The sequence below is a fragment of the Fringilla coelebs genome (assembly GCF_963513975.1).
Source record: "Fringilla coelebs genome assembly, chromosome: 24".
Taxonomy (NCBI): Eukaryota; Metazoa; Chordata; class Aves; order Passeriformes; family Fringillidae; genus Fringilla; species Fringilla coelebs.
The window spans coordinates 3790199-3809315 of record NC_140050.1 but is presented as its reverse complement, the minus strand read 5'-3'; positions in this window follow the sequence as shown (position 1 = coordinate 3809315).

Below are 19117 nucleotides of genomic sequence, written 5' to 3'. Positions count from 1 at the left end.
AGGCAGGCTGTGCTCAGGATGGATCAGGCAGGCTGTGCTCAGGATGGATCAGGCAGGCTGTGCCCAGGATGGATCAGGCAGGCTGTGCTCAGATAGATCAGGCAGGCTGTGCTCAGATAGATCAGGCAGGCTGTGCTCAGGATGGATCAGGCAGGCTGTGCTCAGATGGATCAGGCAGGCTGTGCTCAGATGGATCAGGCAGGCTGTGCCCAGGATGGATCAGGCAGGCTGTGCCCAGGATGGATCAGGCAGGCTGTGCTCAGATGGATCAGGCAGGCTGTGCTCAGGATGGATCAGGCAGGCTGTGCTCAGATAGATCAGGCAGGCTGTGCTCAGGATGGATCAGGCAGGCTGTGCTCAGGACGGATCAGGCAGGCTGTGCCCAGGATGGATCAGGCAGGCTGTGCTCAGGACGGATCAGGCAGGCTGTGCCCAGCCAGGGGGAGCAGCAATCGCTGCCACTGCCAATGGAGAGGGGCAGGAGCCCCATCCCAACCCTGCCCCAGGGCTGCAAGGAGCATTTTCATTTCCTACGAGGAGCAGAGGACAAACTGCTCCAGTCTGTCCTTTCTCCTCCTGCTGTGGGATGGGGGGACATGCTCAGCTGCACACCTGGCACACTGGAAATGGTGAGGTTAAATATTAACTGTGAGATCTGATGTTGCAGCTGGATTTTTTTTTTCCTAGCAAAAAGGCATTCAAAGTGTTCATTTCCAGCAAAATCGTCTTTATGGGTCATGATTTTAATTACAAAATTTTCCCCTGTTCTGGGAAGATGTGAAACCACAACACTCCTCGCTGGGTTTTTCTTTCCTCTTCAGTCTCCTTCCCCTCCAGGAGTTATTCCTGTAGAAATAACTCAAATATTAATAAAATTAATTATTTTATTTTATTTTATTTAACTTTATTTATCAAATAAAGTTATTCCTGGAGGAATTCATGCTCAAATCTCCCATTCCAGCAGTGAGGAGCAGGCACTGAGCACCCCCTGAACCCAACCCCTGCCTCTTCCAGCCCCACCTTCTGTGCCCAATTGCTCCCACAGTGGGGAAAGCAAAGCAGGAGAGTGGGAATCTCTGTGCCTGGTGTGGTCCCAGTAAAACCAGTAGAGGCACCAGCAGGAGGAGCAGGCAGGTGCTTCTGCCATTCCTCAAAAGCTTTGGGGGCTCTCAGGGTGGGGGATCTCTGTCCTCAGGAGATTGGGGTGATTTGGGGTCTCTCTGTGAGTCCTGCTCAGCCTCTGGAGGCAATCCAGCCCCTCCTGGTGCTGTCACCTGTGTGAGGCTCCTGCCTGCAGCTGGGGACAGCTCCCAGTGATAATCCTGCCTTTATCTTCCCCTCTGGCAGCAGCAGGGACAGGGACACTGTGAAGTGTCCCCAGGGAGCCCAGTACCAGCCCCAGCCCTGGGGAGCTCCAGCTGCCCCAAACCCAGCAGGTTTTACAGCTGCAGGGGACAAACATCTGTCCCCACATCTGCTCATCTCCCAGAGTTACATGGATTCAGGGAGAGGTGCCCAGTCCTGGTGCCTGGGGAATGATGTTGGGCCTTTCTGGGGACACTGGGCAGGGACAGGGCAGGTGCTGGCTCTGCTTTGCTCAGGGATGCACAGGGAGGGACCAGCCCATGCCTGCAGTCACCCTTTGGGGTTTTGCACATGCCAGGAGGGATTTACATCAGGGCTGACCCTGCTCCCTGTGGATTATCTGGATCTGGGAGCCCAGAGATGCCTCGGACCAGCTGAGCAGGGTTTACCCCTGAGGAGGGCTCCAGCACCTGGGAGCAGATGGTGACAGCAGTGACAGAGCACCCCCAGCATCTCTGGACATGGAACCATCCCCTCAGAGGTGCACAATTCCCAGCCCAGATATTTTGGGAGTGCTGTGAATGTTGACATTTTCCAAAGGCTCTGAGCCCACGGTTGTGCTGCTGCCCTTGTTGGCGTCTCCAGGCTGTTGGTCACAGTTGGGTGGCAGGGAGGAACTGGTGCTGCAGCAGATGCCACGGCTGGGCTGGCGTCCAGCTGAGGCCTGGAGAGTCACTGTGTGTCACACTGTGGGAAAAGGGATGGGAAAATGGATGGAAAAATGAGGGAAAAGTGGTATCCAGCAGGCCAGACACCCCCCCCCCCTGCAAATAGTCCTGTGGAGCAGAGCTGGGAGCTGAGCTGTGCCTCTCTCCCTGTGTCTTTCCAGCTCCAGCTCTTTCCAGTGAGAGCTCTGGGAAGCACAGCTGGGAAGGGCAGCATTAACATGCACATACATTAGGTGTGACTCACAAAGCAGAGTCATTTTCAGGTCTGATTATCCTCAGCCGTGCGCTCCCCAAAACTCGCTGGTTTTGTTCATATTGCATTTAAAGATGCTGCAAGATATTAGCTCAGAAAAATGGGAGGTGACAGGGGAGCCTGGGAGCTGTGGATGGTTCCCACCCCCACCCCACAGAGGGAAGGAGGGATGAGGTCAGTGCCATCCTGGTGCCAATCTGTGACCTCCTGGTACCTGTGCCCTCCAGGGGCCTTCAGGTGGGGGTGCAGAGGGGCCCCCAGGGGTCAAGGAGGAGCCAGTCTGGAGAAAGGTTATTTATGAGAGTATGTAGTGACAGGGGAATGGTTTCAAACTGAAAGAGAGGAAGTTTAAATGGGATCTTGGGCAGGAATTGTTCCCTGGCAGGGTGGGCAGGCCCTGGCACAGGGTGCCCAGAGCAGCTGTGGCTGCCCCTGGATCCCTGGCAGTGCCCAAGGCCAGGCTGGACAGGGCTGGGAGCAGCCTGGGACAGTGGGAGGTGTCCCTGCCATGGCAGGGGTGGGATGAGATGGTCTTGAAAGTCCCTTCCAGCCCAAACCATTCCATGGCTGCACTGAGTTTCTTGGCTCTGATTCTTGTTTCTTCTGCCTTCGGGGGAAGAGGCACCTGTGGCTGGTTCAGGGCACCAAAAAGGGTGGGAGTGTAGATTGCCACCTGTCCCCTCCTTGCTGTGACCCCCCCTTCTCCCCAGGGACCTCCCTGAGAGCTGTGGATGCTCCTCTGCCCACAGCAGGTGACTCGTGCTCCTGCTGTGTCCCCACATGCCAGCCCTGGGATGGGAGAGCCAGGCAGGGTGGGGGCTGCAGGTCACTGCTCTGTCCCCAAGGGACCCTGGCTGGCTCAGCATCACCCCCTCGATGCCCTGGCTGCTTCCAGGAGCTGCCAGCACCTGCCCCATCCCTGCAGAGCTCCGTGGGCACTGCTGGGACTCAGGGACTGCTGGCAAATGACCGGAGATGTGGCATTTGGTGACACGGATGGGCATGGCAGGGGTTGAACTCTATGATCTCAGAGGGGTTTTCCAACCTTTCAGATTCTGTGACTTCCAGCTCTCAGCTTTAGCACCAAAAATGCCATATCAGGAGCAGCCCCCAGCTAAGGAGGCTTCATGCCCACACCAGCCATGGAACTGTCCTGCTTTGAATCTTCTGCTGCACTTTCCAGCCAGGCCCCTCCCCAGCTCCAGGGTCTCCAAGGGAAGGAAGGAACCCAAGGACCACCTCGTTCATCAGCAGCCAAGAGCAGCTCCTCCCACCTGGTTTCAGGTTTTCAATGCACTCCCAGCAGAGGCAGAGCATGATCTGCTGACGCCACCCCAGCCCTCCCACACTCCCAGGGAAGGAGGGGGCTCCTCTTCTGCTGCTTTCACTCAGGAGGGAGTTCTGTCCTTGGCTGGATCTCACTGGGGGATCAAAGGCCAGGAGCTTTGCACAAAGGATTGAAACAATCCCATTCCTGATGTTGATCAGTCATGGAAGCTCCTGTGTGGGAAGGGACCCTCAGGGATGATCAGTGCAGCCCCTGTCCCTGCACAGCCACCCCAACACCCCCACCCTGAGCAGCCCTGAGAGCTCCTGCAGCTCTGGCAGCCTTGGCACCATTCCCTGGGGAGCCTGGGCAGTGCCCAGCAGCCTCGGGGGGAAGAACCTTTCCCTGAGCTCCATGCCAAGCCCTGGCACAGCTCCAGCCCTTCCTGGCCCCCTGTCCCTGTCCCAGAGCAGAGATTGGAGCTGCCCCTGAGGACATTTCATCTCCCAGGAGAGGCTACAACAAAGCCCTGTGGCAGCTGAGTGACCTGAGGGACCTTGTTGTCCCCAGAGCTTTGTAAATAAATGTCCAGGTGCTGCCTCAAGGGAACAGAATTGCTGGGGCTGAGCAGGAGCTGCTGTGGGAGTGTTGGAGGTTCAGACCCTTCTCGATGTCCCTGTGGCTGCTCTGCCCTGCTTTGGCTGACCCTGCTCCTCCTGAGACTTGTAAAATCTTCCCAGAAAAAGGACAGATTCCACTCTGTGCATCTCCAGCACAGGTCCCACGGGGCTGGGACCATTCCCTGTTCAGTGCCCAACCTCTCTTGGGTTTCTGTGGCTGAGGTGACCCCAAGGTGTTGGAAAGTCTCTTTTTTCCCAGCCCTGTGACCGAAGAAGTTGAGATTTGTTGGTTCTGCTTTTCAAGGTTGTTTATTTTCTCTTATCTGTTCCATTCTTTCTCTGTCCAGCAGGTTGGGTTGTGGCACAGTCCCTGCCCTTGGGGTGGTGTTGGCTTTTTATACTAAGAACTACATGTACTTTATTTACAATAATTGTCCAATACCTATCACCTATGTTAGACAGTCTGTCTCTATTCTAAACCAATTAAAAATGTCACCATCACAGCAGAAGAGGGAGGACAAGAAGGACAGGACATGCCCAGATTCCCCCATCTTGCCTCTTGAACCCCCATTCTAAAACCCAGAAAAATTCTACTTTTTCACCCTGTGACAAATTCACTGTCATTCTACTCAAACTCTTATGGCTTGTAACTCTTCACACAGAGTTGGGAATTGTTTCCATGGGTTAACATAAAGGCACAGGTGTGTTTGACTCTGTGCCAAGGTCTCTGAGCCCTCTGCCAGGGTCTGGAATCACCCAGGGAAGCCAGAGGAATGTGCTGGGTCCTGACAACCCTCCTCTGGGGGAAGAACCTTTCCCTGGTGTCCAGGAAGCCAAGGGGTGTCTGGGGGCTGGGGATTTCATCCTGGGCTTGAGGAGGCTGAGGTGCACACGAGGGCTGGGGAGGGAGCAGCCCTCAGGCATTTCCCCTCCATGCAGGCAGCCCAGAGCAGATGTCCTCCCACCAGCCGTGCATCATTCATTCAAGAGTGCTCCCTATCTGATAAATCATGTTGGGAGAGACAAGACACAATGGTGCTTTTAATTATAGAAACAATTAGCAAGGATTAATGACAGCAGCGGTGTGATGGTGTTGTTACTCCTAAAGTTTAACGAAGTTAAACAGTTTTTGTCAGATGTGGGGAGCACTGAGATCTGCCTGGGGTGTTGGATGCACCTCAGCACCCACCTCTCATCCTCTCAGTGAGAGACCATTGGGGGCTTCCAGGAGGTCCAGGGGCTTCAGTGGGTGAAGCCTTGGGGAGGTTTTTGGGAAGGGACCAGGCTGAGTGAGGGGATGCTGTTCATGGGGGACACCAAGGTGGAGCCTGAGGTGGCCCAGGCCCCACGAAGGGGAGCAGGGACAGCTCAGCTCAGTGCCAGCAGCCCATGGCCAATGTGGAAGTGTCTCCCAACTCCTGTGATCCCAGCAGAGGTGCTGCTCCCCACAAACACCTTCAACACCCAGGGTGGCCCCGATACAGCTCCAGCACCAGCATCTCTGCACCTTTCAGAGCCAAGGATCGGATCCCCACTAACCATGGAATGGTTTGTGTTGGAAGGACATTAGAGACCATCCCATTCCACCCCTGCCACGGCCAGGGACACCTTCTGCAATCCCAGGATGCTCCAAGCCCAGTGTCCAGCCTGGCCTTGGACACTTCCAGAGTCCAGGGGCAGACACAGCTGCTCTGGGCACCCTGTGCCTCCCCACCCCCAGCATACAAAATCCCCACCTGCTCCCCAGACCCAGAAAAACTCCCCAAAACCTCTTTTCTGCCTCCCAGCAGCTCCATCAGCTGATCTTGGGGCTGGGATCCAAGTTTAATCTGTTTAGAAGACACCTCCAGAGCCGATGGCTTGGGAAAACACAAAAGTCAGCAGCAGCTTCCCTTTGCCTGCAGGCCTGGCTGTTCCCCACAGAGGAGGCTGGAACAGCCCACAGGGAGCAGGGACACAAACAGGGAGGGACAGGAGGACAGCAGACACGTTGGGGTCAGCAGGGTGGCCAGAGCTGTCAGCAGAGGTGAGGTGGCACAAACCACAGCCTGGAGCCTCGAGCTGCCCTTCCTCCTCCCTCCTCTGCAGGAATCTGGGGTGGGATGCTCAGGGGGATGCTTGGGCAGTGCAGGTGAGGCTGGGGGCTGGCAGGGGCTGCTCCAAGGGTTTGGCTGCTGGGAGGGGAGAGCTCTGGCTTGAGGGTGATGCCTTGTGAAGGCTGACCTAGAACTGAGACCAGACAGAGCTAAAGAATAAAGCAGGGATTTATTAAAGGCCTCAATGGATCCACCTTGGGCAGCACAAGAGCCCAGCCAGGGCTGCTCCCAAGATGAACCAAAATGGTCACAAAATGGACAACAGGTCATGGGTCTGTCACTTTTACAGCTTCTGCTCCATTTGCACCTTGCAGTTCATTGTCCCATCCCAGCCCCAGCCCCTGCAGTCCCACCCTGCTTGTTTTTCTCTCTCCAGCCCACGGGGTTTGTGCTCCTGGGCTGAGATTTGGGTTATTTGTCCTTGGTGCCCAGCTGGAGCAGGAATTGTTTTGTCTCCCTACTCTGTGCACAGAGCTCACCATGCCCTGATGTGAAGCCCAGACCCACCCACTAAAGCAGCACAGAATGTGAAAAATAGAAAAGCTCCAACCTGAGGCATCAAGGGAGCTGAGTCTCTCTCTCCCCTGCTGAATCCCTCTGGTACTTGCCCATGCCAGGAGCCCGAGCTGGGAGCTGGGCTCAGGGCCCCTGGGAGCGCCCTCTGCTCTGCATCACCCCCACCCTGTGCTCAGGCCTTTAGAGGAGAGCCCCAGGGTTTGGTGCAGGATTTACCCCAGGGCAGAGCAGAGAAACTGGAGCAGAGCAAGGGCACCCCTGAATGCCACATGGCTCAGGGTGGAGCAGGCACACCAGACAGGTGTCTCAGGCACCTCAGTCCTGGCCAGTTCACCCAGCACAGCCTGGAACACCCATTCCCAGTGTTCCTGCCTGCTGAGGATGGCTGCTGGGGAAGGTTTATCAGTCCAAGCTGTCTCCTGTTGGATTAATAATTCACAGGGCGAGGCAGGGCAGCGACCTCCACCCCTCTCACATATCCAAGGAGCTGCTGCTGGAATGAGGGACAGGGTGATGGGAACCCCTGGGCACTGCTGCCCATCCTGCCAAGGCCATGGGGTGCAGGGACATGCACCAGGAGAGCATCTCTGCATCCCTGTGCCAGGTACAGTTCTTGTTTCCAAACAGTTTTTCCTTCCATGGAGGATGTGGGCGGATTTGTTGCCTGTGGAAGTGAGACACTAATAATGCTGGCTGGGTGCCAGGCCTGTTCTCACCTCCAGCGCTGACAGCTCCCCAAAATCCTCCTGCCAGCTCCATTCCATGGCAGTTCCCCCAACCCAGACCCCCAGATGGGGATGTGGGTGCAGCCAGGAGTGCCCAGAGCCCAGCCCTGAGTGTGTCCTGCAGGCTGCCAGAGGGGCTGGAATTGCCAGCCTGAGCCAATTCCCACAGCATCAAGCTGGAGAAATTCCTTCATGCTCCAGAGCCATGTTCAGCCACATCCAACCTCATTCAGCATCAGGGCAGCCAGAGCATTCCAGAACTGCTCCTGGTCCCCACAGAGGGCACAAGAAATGATGGTTCTTCTGGCAGGCAAAAAACACATCCAGCACTGTGGAGCTTCAGAAGAGACTCTCAGTATCTGGAAACAGCTGGCTTCCCTGCAGGAGAAACCATCATCATCATCCTGCTGTTGGCCTGGAGGCTTTGGAACCATGGAACCACTGAGGTTGGAAAAGATCTGTCAGATCACTGTGTCCAGCAATTCATGATGGCCCAGCAAACCTGAAGCTGTTTTCTGCAAGCACATTTCCTGTTTAAAACCTTTCCCATACCCATGGCAGCCTCCCTCTTGGATGGGCAGGGAAATTAATGATGTGTTCAGCCAGGAAAAGTTTCCCAAGTCTTCCTGGTTACTGAAGGATTCGTCAGAGATCCTCCCTCCCAAATTAGACCTTGTAGACCCCCCCAGCTGATGAATCAGCTCTGCCATCACTGCATCCCAGCATAGTTTGTCTTTCAACCTAACAGCTCCCATCCCACTCCAAGGACGTGGAGCAAGAGTAGGCAGCAAAAATAAACCCAGGACCCCTTGTGCTGGGCTGGGGAGGGCAGGAAAGGATGGGGAGGGGGGAGTTTCTTCCTTTGCTGTTTGAGTTCATATTCTGGGTTAATATTCATGATCCATGTGAGGGCTGGAAAGAAGCAGAATTTTGGGAGTTGGCACCTCCTTGTCTCATCATGGCCCTGAAGCAGGAAAGGGACTGGGGAGGGCACATCCCTCAAAACAGAGGGCACAGCAGAGGAAGGGAAAACCTTGAGAGCCTCCAGCAGGCAAAGGGACAGTGTGTTGTCACCACTGTCACCTGCCAGCTACACCTGGGCACAGGTAAGGGGCTGGGCAGCTCCAGCTGGGAGGTCACACTGGGGTGCAGGTGCTCTTCTCCAGTTTGGTGCTGTGGGTCCCTTCCTTCCCAACAAGGGGACAATCCTGGTGGGGACTGGGACTGCACTGAGCCACACACACCAAGTGGCAGCTTGTTGTCCCAAAACAACACCCTGAGGGGTGACTGGTGGGTCAGACACGCTGCCAGCTGGGAAGGAGCCACCAGGAGAGGCTGAGGGGGATGTCCCTGCCTGGTGGCCCCGGTGAGATCCCTCCTGCCCTGAGTCCAGCGAGCCATCCCTGGGTGAGAACCTGGCCAGGGACAGGCACAGATTTCAGGTTTTCAGGTTTTCAGGTGCATTTCTGTTCAGATTCCCTGAGGACAAGGAGCCCTGACCATTCCACAACGGCCCCATCCCTGAGCAGCTCCCAGAGCTGGGAGCTGATGAGGCCAAGCTGATGAACGGAGGGGATTAGAACGTGCTCAGTCTGCGGGTGGCGGTGACACAGGGACGCGGGGACACGGGGACATTTCCATCTGGAAGGTGCAAATGCCGTGTTTGCCGTCCGTGGCACCGCAGCGCCCGGAATTCTAATCGCTCTAATGGCATTTGAAAAGGAGCTGGGAGCTGCCGGAGGGATGCGATGGCACTCGCAGATAAAGGCAGGAGGGAGGGCGCGGGAGACGGGGGTGGCAGCGCGTTCCCTGCGCACGCTGCGGCTCAGGAGCGTGGGCCGGATTCCATCAGGAGCAATTTCCCCGCGGGGAGGCAGCGGAGAGGCCGCCCCCGTCCCCGAGGGTGGGGGAGAGCCGGGAGCCCACCGGGAACGGCAGCAATGGATCCATCCTGAGCTTGTTCGGGGATGGGGAGGCGACCTGGGACCTGCTGAGACGGGAATTGCCTGGCAAAAATCGCCCGGTTCTCATCTGTGCGGCTGGAGGAGACTGAGGGGAGGCTCCTCGGGGGCTGCAGCTCCTCCCCAGGGCAGGCACAGGGGCAGGGGCTGAGCTCTGCTCTGGGACAGGGACAGGGGCCAGGAAGGGCTGGAGCTGTGCCAGGGCTTGGCATGGAGCTCAGGGAAAGGTTCTTCCCCCCGAGGCTGCTGGGCACTGCCCAGGCTCCCCAGGGAATGGTGCCAAGGCTGCCAGAGCTGCAGGAGCTCTCAGGGCTGCTCAGGGTGGGGGTGTTGGGGTGGCTGTGCAGGGACAGGGGCTGCACTGATCATCCCTGAGGGTCCCTTCCCACTCAGGATATTCTGGGATTCTGGCATTGTCCTGCCCATCCACACCAGGACGGCCCCACAACTGTGCCAAGCACACCCCAGCCCTGATAAAAATGAGATAACAATACGTGGACAAGAAGGGAAAGTGTTGGGGGTAAAATCTGAGGTGATCATCTGTAGAGTGCAGCCCACAGCCCAGCCACCTGCTCCCCAAAGGCCCTGAGCTCAGGCAGCCTGGGGCAGCTGCATTTGGAGCCTGAACTGTTCTGCTCCCCACTGCTTTTGGGTCGAGCAGGGGCCCCAACATGAGGCTTTCCCACGCCAGGGACTCCCCCAGCCCCAACCCTGTCACTGCACTGTCCCAGGGCTGCTCAGGGTGGGGGTGCTGGGGTGGCTGTGCAGGGACAGGGGCTGGGCTGATCATCCCTGAGGGTCCCTTCCAGCTCAGGATATTCCCAGCTCATTTTCCTATCCTGGCAGCTGCGTGGTTTCTGTTTGCTCTGCTAATGCAGGAAGGTGCTGCAGGTACCAGGATCCACTGCCCCAGGAGCAGCTGCCAGCCCCGGTTCCTCCTCCCCACTGCAATCCTTGGCTCCACACCGGGTTTGCTGCTGCTGCCCAGCCCTGCCCAGCCAGGCAGGATGGCAGAGCCACCTGTGTCCCCAAGGGTCCCCACCTGGGCTGGGAGCAGCCTGGGGACAGTGCAGTGACAGGGTTGGGGCTGGGGGAAAGCCTCATGTTGGGGCCCCTGCTCGACCCAAAAGCAGTGGGGAGCAGAACAGTTCAGGCTCCAAATGCAGCTGCCCCAGGCTGCCTGAGCTCAGGGGCTTTGGGGAGCAGGTGGCTGGGCTGTGGGCTGCACTCTGCAGGTGATCACCTCAGATTTTACCCCCAACACTTTCCCTTCTTGTCCACTTATTGTTATCTCATTTTTATCAGGGCTGGGGTGTGCTTGGCACAGTTGTGGGGCCGTCCTGGTGTGCATGGGCAGGACAATCCCAGAATCCCAGAATATCCTGAGTGGGAAGGGACCCTCAGGGATGATCAGTGCAGCCCCTGTCCCTGCACAGCCACCCCAACACCCCCACCCTGAGCAGCCCTGAGAGCTCCTGCAGCTCTGGCAGCCTTGGGGCCATTCCCTGGGGAGCCTGGGCAGTGCCCAGCAGCCTCGGGGGGAAGAACCTTTCCCTGAGCTCCATGCCAAGCCCTGGCACAGCTCCAGCCCTTCCTGGCCCCCTGTCCCTGTCCCGGAGCAGAGCTCAGCCCCTGCCCCTGTGCCTGCCCTGGGCAGGAGCTGCAGCCCCCGAGGAGCCTCCCCTCAGTCTCCTGTGCTCCAGCTGAACCAGCCAAGTGCCCTCAGCCACTTCTCCCATGGCTTCCCCTCAAGCCCTTCCTCATCTTCCTTGCCCTCCTTTGGACACTCTCTAATGCCTCAATATCTTTCATTTTTGGCCAATCAACCCTTGACCATGGGCTCTGGAGGGTGACACGAGCTCCATGTCTGGCAGTGCCATGACCATGGGCAGAGGAGGGGTCTGGGTGCTGTGCAAGCCCCCCTGATCCCCAGCAAAGAAGGAATGGCCTTGCAAATGGGACCTGGGGTGGCCTAATTTGTGCAGCAGGAGAAATGCAGCCTGTGCTGGGAAGCCAGAGATCATTTGCTTGATCCTTCTCTGAGCAGGGAAATGTTAGGCTGGGTTTGAGGGCTGCTGAGCCTGCAGTGCTCCTGTTGAAGCTGGGGCTGGATGGTTCTGCAAAACTGGCACTTTAAAAAGGGAGGAAATCCTCCTTTGGTGGAATTTGTCACCTTGGGGTGGCTTCAGTGCCAGAAGGGACCCCTGGACCCAGAGATGATGGCTCCCTTAGGGGTTGCAGTGGGAGGAAGGGCAGGTGAGGATCCCAGCACTGCTGTCACTTGAAGCCCAGGCAGTGGCAGAGGGGAAAGGTCCCTTTCCCTCCTGCTTGGATGAAAACCCTTCACCTGATGGTGCTTCTGCCTGGCACAGCTCAGAACAGCAGGTTCCTGGCCAAATAAACTTCCATTGTTATTACCAAATATTTATTAAAAGTAACTGGGCTCAGTCACAGGCTCAGGCTGTGTGTGCAGAGCGGGGCCACCTGCCCGGGGCTCTGGCAGGGAGCACGAGGTGGGACTGTCCCCCCTCAGGGCTTCCTGCTCAAAATGAACAGATCTGAGGTGCAGACATGGAGATATTGGGGTCAGGGCAGAGACTGGGCTTTGGAGGGGCAACAAGAGGGTTTGGAGGGGAATCGAGAGGGCTTGGAGGAGGAACAAGAGGGTTTGAGGGAAGAACAAGAGGGTTTGGGGGAAGAACAGGAGGGTTTGGGGGAAGAACAGGAGGGTTTGGGGGAAGAACAAGAGGGTTTGGGGGAAGAACAAGAGGGTTTGGGGGAAGAACAAGAGGGTTTGGAGGAGGAACAAGAGGGTTTGGAGGAGGAACAAGAGGGTTTGGTGGGGGAAAAAGAGAGTTTGGAGGGGAATCCAGGGCTTTGGAGGGGAAGCAAGAGGGTTTGGAGGGGGAGCAAGAGGGTTTGGAGGGAACAACCCCATCTCCATGCACAGCAGGTCACTGATGTCACTCATGGTGTGGCAGCCACTCTTCCCAGTGTCCCCCAAACCCCACAGTGGGGCTGTGCCCCCAGCTTTCCATGCCTGAGTCCTGGCAGAGGGCACACCTGAGGAGAAGCTGTGGTTTTGGGTGTGATGGGTGACCAGGTCAGAGTGAGCCCATGGCACCTCCTGGTCCCACCTCAGCAGCTCTGGGAGAGGGTGGCTCCAGGCTGGATGGAGGGGACAGCACAGGGCGGTGTCCCTGGGGCACAGTGCCCTCCAGCTGTGAGTGTCACCCTCCAGTGATGTCTGGGGCACAGCACAGAATAAACCCCCAGCTCAGCCCTGAGGGTGACAGTGCTGTCCCCAGTCCCCGTGGTGTGACTGGCTCTGCTCAGGGGCATTTGGGGCTGGGGGCTCTGGCTCACTGGCACCCTCGTGGCATCAGCCCAGCTCCCCAAAACCCACATTCTGCAGGACCACGTGGAGTGGCAGCATCCAGCTGGCTCCTTCGAGGAGCCCATCGAGGTTCCCATTAGGCAGAATGAATGGGCACCAGGAGCCTGCTCTCATCACGAGGCTGCCACTGCTGCATCCTGAACGGGGACAAAAACCTCCCGGGCTGTCACTGGAGCTGGCAGCGCTGGAATGCTGCATTCAGGCTGGCAGGGGACCAGCGTGGCCGGCAGGAGGGGCTGGCAGGGACCCTGCAGGCAGGGAGAGGCTCTGGATCAGCAGGGAAAGAATTCTCACTTCACCACAGAGGGCAAACTGGGGGCAAAAGGGACTTTGCTTCTCACTTTGTTGGAATTAATTTTTTCCCCTTGGCACGTTTCAGTCAAAAACTCTTTGAGATTTTGAGCGTGTGCCAGAGCAGCTGTGATTTTTTTATTTCTCTCACACTTTTTTTTTTTTCTTCCCCTAAATCATTTTGCTGAGTGTGTGTGAAAATGCCCCAGAAAGCAGCAAAACTTGTCAAGACACTCCCAAGAGCTGGCTCACTTGGAACAGCCTCTCCAAAGGAAGGGACCCTCCCTGGAGCATGGGCAGCCTCAGGGTCCTGCCACTTCTGTGTCCCCCCAAAATTGGGGCACAGCTGGACTGGGTGGTCTTGCAGGTCTCTTCCCACCATGGTGATTATATGATTCCATGATATTTGTGTTCCCAGCTGGCACCCAGGTGACCCCATCATCCCAATCTTGATGCTCAGCAAGATTTTGGAGGTTTGTGGTGGTTTATGGGTCCCCATCCTCACTTGTGGGGGGGCTATTTTTGTTTAGGGCCGGGCTCTTGGGACAGAGGTGACATGTGGGGGTAGAGCTCCCTAAGGAGGGGTCTGGGTCCCATCTGAGCACCCCAAATGCCACAGCCCCTGGCAGGGACCTCCTCCCCAGCCTGTCCCTGGCTCCTGGCCTAAGCTCCCTTTGGATTTACGCTCATATTGAAGCCAAATTGAATTAATTGGAGCAGGAGACCAAGGGCCCCGTGGGATCCTCCAGTGTCCAGTGCTGGACTCTGACTTGGGAAAGCAGAAGTGGTCACCTCAGCCTGGTGCTTTTCCTCCACAGCTTTGTCCTGTTCCTTCCTCAAAGCCCCAAATGATGCCAGAAGGGCATTGGAGTTAATGGGAGGGACAGAGAGCCCAGAGAGGGAGCAGGGCTGAACCAAAACCCTCAGCCCAGGCTTGAACCACAACCTGCCTGTTCCCTTATCCAAGTTTGTGCCTTGGTTTTCCCCAAAATAAAATAATGCCATGAAGGGGGCATGGTAAGACAGCAATAACTTTATTTTCTGGAGAGGTGCTTGGGGAAGGGACAAGGACAAAGCAGCCCGCTCCAACCTGGGGCTCCTCCAGCTCCCCCAGTGCATTTGTCAGCAGTCTGCTCCCCCAAAATCACCTCTAACCCAGGCCAGCAGGCAGGAGAGCATCTTCCACCAGGCAAAGGCAGCTCCCAGCACCGGGATGGGGAGCTGTGTGGAAGCAGCAGCAATTCCCCCCATCCTTGATTAAAACAGCGCAGCCTGCGGGGCCAGGGCGGGGGGGACGCTGCTTAATTGACTCTGTGCTTTTGAAACAGCAGCTTAATGACTGTGTTCAAATTAGCCAGAATCACCTTTCCATCCTGGGGAATGGAAATGAGACGTGGATTGCTCTGGCACACCCTCCCCCCCACACCAGCCTCTTAAAAATCCATCCCCAACTAAACCGGCCGCAATTTTCATGCCTGGATTTTTCATCTTTTCCTAAGGAGATAAGTTGATATTGTTTAAAACAGCAATGAAATTCCTTCCCAGCCACATAAATCTCCTGGTTTTAACTGCAGATCCAGGGCTGAGGCTGGGGATGAAGCTCAAATGGGAAAGCCCGAGCTACGTGTGCCTGCAATGAAATTATAAATCCACATCCCGGAGCAAGCGAGCAGCAGGAGGCACCAGGAACCTCCATCAGCAGAAGCGCTGGGCTGCAGCAAGGGATGGGATTGGGAGTGGAACCGACAAGGCTGGGAGAGCTGTTGGCATTTCTCCTGACAAAATCCTGCACAAAGAGAGCCAGTCCAGGTGAAACCGCGGCGTTGGACCCACCTGGTGCTCAGTGCTGAGCCCCATTCCTTCCCCCTGAGCTCTGCCCTCAGTTTCCTCAGCTGTAAAGTGAAGAAGATGCTGCCAAACCCTGCTTGAAAAGCGCTGTCAGACACAGCAAATGTCACCCAATGGCTCAGGTGGTGCTTGGTCAGCTGGCACACAGCACATCAAGGGCACAGGACACTCTGCATCAGCTGCCCACTGAGGCCAGGGACCAGCAAGGCTAAGGCCAGCCTGGACTGAGCAGTGAAGAGTGGAGAGGAGCAACAATTCCACCCTGCAAGTCAGAGCCAAGGAGGGAATTGGCCTCTGCCATCCTCAAAGCCCAATTAACCAAATCACCACAGCTCAGGAGGCTTTGGCACGAGCAAGAGGAGCAAGAGAAGAACTCCAAGGAGGAATAGCAATGGTGAGTGCTGTCCCCATGGGGAACGGGGATGCTGCTGGGGGGCTCCAGGTCATTGTCCCGTGAGCCTGGCATCCCCTGGCACTGCTGACAGGGACGGTGGAGCCCAGTGTGGGGGCACAAACACAGGAACCCTGCTCGGGCTGGGGGCTGCACTCATTCCTGGGGTCACGGCTCTGTTGGTGCCCTGATTGCCCCAAGTTCCCATGGGATGGAGGGGGAATGGCTGTGTCCATCCACAACCACCTCCACCTCCAGGGCAGAGGGCAGCTCAGGGTGAGGCAGCCCCCAGACCCTGTCCTGGGGCAGGCAGGGGGATGCAAGCAGCCTGTCATGGGAATGGGGTGGGAGGGTATCTGGGGGTGATGCTAGGGAGCTGAGGGACCCCAGGCAGGGTGGCAGGTGGGTACCTGTGGGTGCTGGCATGGAAAGAAGCCCAGGCAGGGAGGTGTGGGGGTACCCAGGTGTGCAGAGTGGGGCTGGAGGAGCCCAGGCACGGTTGTCGGGGGTACCCCACGGTGCTGGCATGAGGTTGTGTACCCCAGGCAGGATGGTCGGGGGTACCCCACGGTGCTGGCATGGGGTCGGGGACCTCAGCAAGGGCACTCCGAGGCTTGGACACCCCAGGCTCCCGGGGGAACAGCTCCCCTTTGCTCACGGCTGCGCGGGGAGGAGACCCCCTGCCCTTGCCTGCGTTCCTCCGGGGCTGCGCCCGTTCTCCGCCCGGGGCCGCGCATCGCCCCCGGCCCCGTCCCTCCCCCGGCCGGGCGGGGGGCGCGGGGGGCGGCTCCGCGCACGGCCCGACGCGGCTGGAGAGGCGCTGCCGCCGCCGCGCCGCCCCCGGGGACGGGCCGGGGCCGGGCCGGGGTCCGTCCGGAGCCGCCGCCGCGCCGCCCCCGGGGCTGCGGCTCTGCCCGCGCCGCCGCCGCACCATGGGCAGCCCCGCAGCGGCAGCCGAGCGGTGAGTGCGGGGTCCCGGGGCCGGGGAGGGTCGTGCCGAGCCGCACACGTGGCGCCGGGGGGCGGCCGCCGAGCCCCCGCCGCCCCTGGGGACACGCAGCCTCCCTCCATCCCTCCCTCCATCCCTCCCTCCATCCCTCCCTCCATCCCTCCCCGCCGGCGGCTCGGCGGGGCTGCCCGGCTGTGCCCACCGCCCGCGGCCGCCAGGCCCCTGCGCAGCCCCCGCCGTGCCCGGGGAGGGGGCTCGGCACGGCGGGCGCCGCCGGTGCCCCCGGGCAGGGTCGCACCGGGGGTGGCGGTGGAGCCGCCTCGGCGCCGGGTCCAGCCCGCCCCTGCTCCGCTCCGGCGCCCGGCGCTCCCGGGGGTCCGGTACCCGCAGTCCCCCCCCCGGTTTGGGCTGGGGCCGCCGCTCGCAGCCCCTTTGCCGGCACAGCCGAGCGGGTCCGGGCATCGCCGGGCGTCGGGAAAGCTTTTCCCATCTCCTCTCGCTCGTGTTTCCCCCCGGGCGCTGCAGGTCCTCACTCCTCGCCATCCCAGGGCCCTTCCTGCCTCTTCCCCGAGCATCCCGGATTTTAGGCGGATTCTCCTGTCGAAAATTCCGAGGGTTGGTTTAGCCGCGGATGTTACCGGGTTGTGTTTCTCGGGGAAATGGAGCAGGCAGCAAGCGCAGCGTTCCTGGCTCCTATTGCCGTGCTGGAAGAGCAGCCTTTGCCTCTTCCCACTCTCCATCCAGAGTACTTTTGTGCCAGTTCCTTAATCCACTTGCAAAGTGGATTTGAGCTAAAACCTGACAAAAGGTGCTCCAATTCCCGCGGCGGTCGCACAGGCAGCGGGTTGCAGAGGAGCAGCTGCTTCTTCTGTTCCTACCCTGAGATGAGGTTTTGGGGAAGGAGAAAAGAGCAACCAGGAAGGGAGAGGATGGCAGGAGAAGGCAGAGTGCCTGTGAAATAGATGGAGAGTGGAGCTGTGCCGGGCTCTGCAGCACCCAGAGCGCAAACCCAGCCCTGGGGAGTGAGGAGCACCGGAGCCAGGGCAGCTGGAGAGGGAAGTGACCAGGATTGAGGATGTTTGGTGGCCTGGGGACACCAGCCTGGGCCTAGCAGAGCTCCTGGCTGCTGCTTGGTTTTGTGGATGATCTCTCATGCGCTCTCACCCTGCCTGGGGATGTGCAGCCTGCAGGATGGAGACCCCAAACCCCAACACCAGCCCCAGTGCAGGGGTGGCACCATGGAGAAAACCTCATCCAGGCAGGGAAAGTTCCTACAATCCTCCCCATCAAAACACGAGGCATTAAAAGCAAAACACCTTCCAAGAGCAGAGCTGCCCAGCAGTGATGTGGTCGTGTGTGGGTTAAAATCCCAAATGCAGGTGTTGAACCCTTTGGGAAGTGCAGGGCCCTTGGGGTTGCTCTGCACCCCAAAGCTCCATCACCCCTTGCAGGATGGACATGGGATAAAATCCCAGCACCCTGGGGCATGGCAGAGAACGTGGTGCACGTCCTTTAAATGGGAGAATAATTGAAGATGAGTAGGAGAGCTGCCAGCTGGGCAGCCTGGGGCTGATCTGCTTTAATTTTGTGCTGATGTTTTTATCACCAATGCTTCTGTGGCTCTCACGGAGGGGAGGCAGAGGAGCTGCTGCCTCTGGCTGCTGGAGGACAGGTGGAGCTGGATGGTTTGTGGCCAGAGCAGCTTGGAGAGGTGATTTTTAGTCCACCCAAGATTTCTTACGGTTTTCACATTGCAAAAACCCCACTCAGGTGTCTGCAGCCTTTCCCAAAGTGCTTGGGTTGTGGGCTGATCTTGGGGGAAGATGCTCTCCAATGCCCATCCTGCAAAATAGCTGCAGGAGCATCCCCAGAGCAGGGAGCATGAGGCAAAGCAGCTTCAGGAAAGAACTGGCTTTAAAATCAGTAGATTTTGCTTTTATCCTGCCCTGTTGGAGGAGGGAGCAGGAGGGCAGGAGGAACAGGGGCTGAGTTGTGTTTCACCCATCCAGGGCATCGATGGTGAGGCTGTGCTGGGCAGAGCTGGGACATATCCCAGGCTCAGCCTTTGCTGCCAGGCTCAGCCTTTCTGGGGGATGCGCTTTTGCTGATCCCTGGCTGAAGATAGCAGGGCCAGGGGCTCTTTTTCCTATTTTGTAGTGTTTAGAGCTCAGGAATGTCTGCTTTTATTAGCTGTGCTAATCCTGCCTCACCAGAGAACTCATCCCTGGCTCCAAGGCCCAAACCTAATCCCTGCTTTTCCCTCCTGGGCCCGAATTAAACCCTGGACTCCCAGCCCGGCAGCACAGACGGACTCGGCGCCGGCTGCACTCAGCGTTTCAAGGTTTTCAATCCACGTGTTTGGGATGGATTTTTCCCAACTCCTGGCTGTCAGATCACTCCTGTTCCCCCCCTTCAGCATCCCACCAGGGAGCAGGTGGCTCCTCTTCTCTCCTGGAGGAGCAGGAGCTGCCAGAAGGCAGGAGGAGTTGGGCTGCTCCGGCAGCTCGGAGCTGTGTTGGTGCTGCGTTCCCATCCCCGGGATGGGGATGTGCAAGAGGCAGAGGGGTGTGGGGAGCCCTGGGAATGTGCAGCACGTGGCTGGGTGTGCTGGGCGTGGGCAGCGGCGATTCCCGTGCCGCCGGTGCGTGTGGGCAGCCCGGGTGGGACTCCTGGCACCAGCAGCATCTCCCCACGTCCCCAGAGGCGCAGCTCCGAGGGAGGGGAGGTGGGAGCCAAGTGAGGCCATCCCTGGGCTTGTCCCCAGTGGCAC